Consider the following 3861-nt stretch of genomic DNA (forward strand, 5'->3'; position numbering starts at 1 on the left):
TTCTGCTGTTTTGTTCTCATTTGTTGGTGTCCCCGGCTGGAGGAAGAGTGCACCATGGTGTCGCAGACACCGCTCATCGTTCAGGACTCGACGGCTGAAGACTGTTCAATTACAGTCCTGAATCGCAGAGATCCCCATTAGCTTGTGTATCTGAGACATGGACTTACAGCACACAATTCAAAACATTTGTCACCGACACCAACAAAAACTTAAAATCCACTGGCAGATTAGGTGAACCAGAATAAACAATCTCACAGGTCAACATCCTCTGCATTAATGGCAGAATTCTCTCATAGGAATATGCTGAAACTTAGTGAAAACAGCAAAATATCTAATACCGCCGACCCACTAATCAAGCAGCATGGTTGACAAAATTGGCCTTTGCAGTTACCCCAGAATCTGCAGAACTGTAGTGTATTCCCCCAGTGACTGCCTGAGAATACTGGTACCCTCCAAATTATCCAGCTGTAAACGTTGTTGTTGTCACTGACAATTAAATTGAATCAGCAATACACGGCAATTACCACACAACCTCCATAGTCATACAGCATGAAACCAACATTTCTGGCCCACCAGCAATTAATATCAAATTATTCATCCCATTTTATTCTCCCCACATTCCTGCCAACATAGAAACATAGAAAATGGGTGCAGGAGTAGGCCATTCGGCCCTCTGAGCCTGCACCGCCATTCAATATGATCATGGCTGATCATCCAACACACGAACTCATCATTGATTTCAGACGTAAGGCACAACCCAAGACCCCCCTACTCATCTCAGGCGAACCCATATCCACCACTGACTCATACAAATTTCTAGGCACCCACATAAGCAATAACCTCAAATGGAAAATCAATTCAAATCACATCTACAAAAAAGCCAACCAGAGACTCTTCTTCCTCCGCCAGCTCAAGAAGTTTAGAGTAAGGAAACACCTCCTAATCAAATTCTACACAGCCATCATCCAAAGCATGCTCACTTCATCAATTACAGTCTGGTTCAGCAGTTTAGACACTCACTCCCGTAATAAATTACAACGCAGTTAACAAAGCATCCAAAATCATCAGCACTCCCCTCCCATCAATAGAATCACTCCATCACAAACGGTCTGTGTCAAGGGTGAAGAAAATCATCTCTGATCCCTCCCACCCAGCACACCACATCTTCCACCTGCTGCCATCAGGAAGGCGCTACAGCTCACTGTCCGCCAAGACATCTCGATTTAAAAACAGTTTTTACCCACACGCAATCCGAATTCTGAACACACTATAACAGCACATATCCTCCCCATGCATGTACTGTATATTGTATGATGTTGTGTTTTATGTTATGTTTGACGGGAATCAGCCTACCTTGTAACATCCTGTACTGAACCTGAATTCCACCAGCTTGACTGTGTGGTCATTAAATAATCTAATCTAATCTAATCTAATCCTGTACCTGCCATCTCTCCATACCCCCTGATCCCTTTAGCCACAAGGGCCACATCTAACTCCCTCTTAAATATAGCCATTGAACTGGCCTCACATATTCAGGGTAATTTTGTGTCCAATTAACCAATCAACTTTGGGATGAGGGAAGAAACTGTATCCAGAGAAAATCTATGTAGTTAATTGGAGAACATGCAAACTCCACACAGATAGCACCACAGTCAGGCTTGAACTCAAGTCAACCGAGTTGTGATGTAGCAGTTTCATTAGCTGTGTCATCCTGTTATCATTCCCAAGAACCTGGCTCAATTACAATTTCTTTGAAAACAGACAAAAAGCAGAAATTTGACAGGAGATAAGCAGGGAGCCACTGCTTTCCACTCCCCTGCAAACAGTAAACATAATTTTTGACTTCCAAACTCTCAAATCAGCAAAGGCAATGAGCAGTAGTTTGGTTCCTACCAAATGATTTACTTCTTAGAGTTAGAAAAAAATGCTGGAGAAACTCAGCGGGTGAGGCAGCATCTATGGAACGAAGGAATAGGTGACGAGACCCGAAACGTCACCTATTCCTTCGCTCCATAGATGCTGCCTCACCCGCTGAGTTTCTCCAGCACTTTTGTCTACTTTTGATTTTACCAGCATCTGTAGTTCTTTCTTAAATACTTCTTAGAGTTATAGAGTGATAAGTGTGGAAACAGGCTGTTCGGCCCAACTTGCCCACGCTGGCCAATATGTTCCAGCTGCACTGCTCCCACCTGCCTGCCCTTTGGGAACTTAATCACAGCCGTATTTCTAATTTACCAACAGTTCCCAGTCTGATGAAGGGACTCGACCCGATACATCACCTATTCCTTCTGTCCAGAGATGCTGCCTGATCTGCTGAGTTATGCCAGCATTTCGTGTCTAACTGTTCCTAGGAATGGAAACCCATAAGCTGGGAAAGTCCTGTACAGGCAACATGAAATTTTGCTAACATCTGCTTATTATGTGAAATATTTAAGCATTGTCTTGCAAAGTGCATAAATCATACACCAAAATTAAACTACTCGTCCTCCCACCCTGCTTCCTGTAAGGACTCCATTGGTTGTTTTTTTTAATTCAATGTGGTTTTAACCTGGACCATTTCCGACACTTCCCTACCATTCCTTGACCTCACTATCTCCATCGCAGGTGATAGACTTCTGACCGACATCCACTACAAACCTAATGACTCCCACGGCTATCTTGACTACTCGTCCTCCCACCCTGCTTCCTGTAAGGACTCCATCCCCTATTCCCAATTCCGTCTACGCCGCATCTGCTCCCAGGATGAGGTGTTCCACACCAGGGCATCACAAATGTCCTCATTCTTCAGGGAATGGGGTTCCCCTCCTCCACTATAGATGAAGCTCGCATCAGGGTCTCCTCCATACCCCGCAACACTGCTCTCTCTCCCCATCCCCCCTCACAACAAGGGCAGAGTCCCCCTGGTCCTCACCTTTCACCCCACCAGCCGGCATATACAACAAATAGTCCTCCATCAGTTTTGCCACCTCCAACGTGACCCCACCACTCGCCACATCTTCCCATCTCCCCCCCCTCCCCGTCTGCCTTCCGCAAAAACCGCTCCCTCCGTAACTCCCTTGTCAATTCTTCCCTTCCCTCCCGCTCCACCCCTTCCCCAGGCACTTTCCCTTGCAACCGCAAGTGATGCTACACTTGTCGCTTTATCTCCCCCCTCGACTCCATTCAAGGACCCAAGCAGTCGTTCCAGGTGCGACAGAGGTTCACCTGCATCTCCTCCAACCTCATCTATTGCTTCCGCTGCTCTAGATGTCAGCTGATCTATATCGGTGAGACCAAGCGAAGGCTTGGCGATTGTTTCGCCGAACACCTCCGCTCGGTCCTCACTAACCAACCTGACCTCCCGGTGGCTCAGCACTTCAACTACCCCTCCCATTCCGTATCCGACCTCTCTGTCCTGGGCCGTAAATTGGAGGAACAGCACCGCATATTCCGCTTGGGTAGTCTACATCCTGCTGGCATGAACATTGAATTCTCACAATTCAGTTAACCCTTGCTGTCTCCTTCCCTTCCCACCTCTCCCTCGGCCCTCAGGCTCCTCCTCTTTTTCCTTTCTTCTCCCCACCTCCCCCTACCCCCTATCAGTCTGAAGAAGGGTTTCGGCCCGAAACGCTGCCCATCTCCTTCGCTCCATAGATGCTGCTGCACCCGCTGAGTTTCTCCAGCATTTTTGTGTACCTTTGGTTTTAAATGAAAATGTATATCTGTGCACATTTCATGTCAAGATGTCAATTTGCTGCCTAGCTACTGGTTCCAACTTTTTTTAATCCCATCAGCCATTAAAAAGTAGAGACCATGCTCCATGCTTAATATTGTCTCAAAACCAAGGAACAAGAACAAAATAAGTGTGAACACAAACCCTGA

The sequence above is a fragment of the Amblyraja radiata genome, chromosome 8, assembly GCF_010909765.2.
Source record: "Amblyraja radiata isolate CabotCenter1 chromosome 8, sAmbRad1.1.pri, whole genome shotgun sequence".
In the NCBI taxonomy this organism is placed as follows: domain Eukaryota; kingdom Metazoa; phylum Chordata; class Chondrichthyes; order Rajiformes; family Rajidae; genus Amblyraja; species Amblyraja radiata.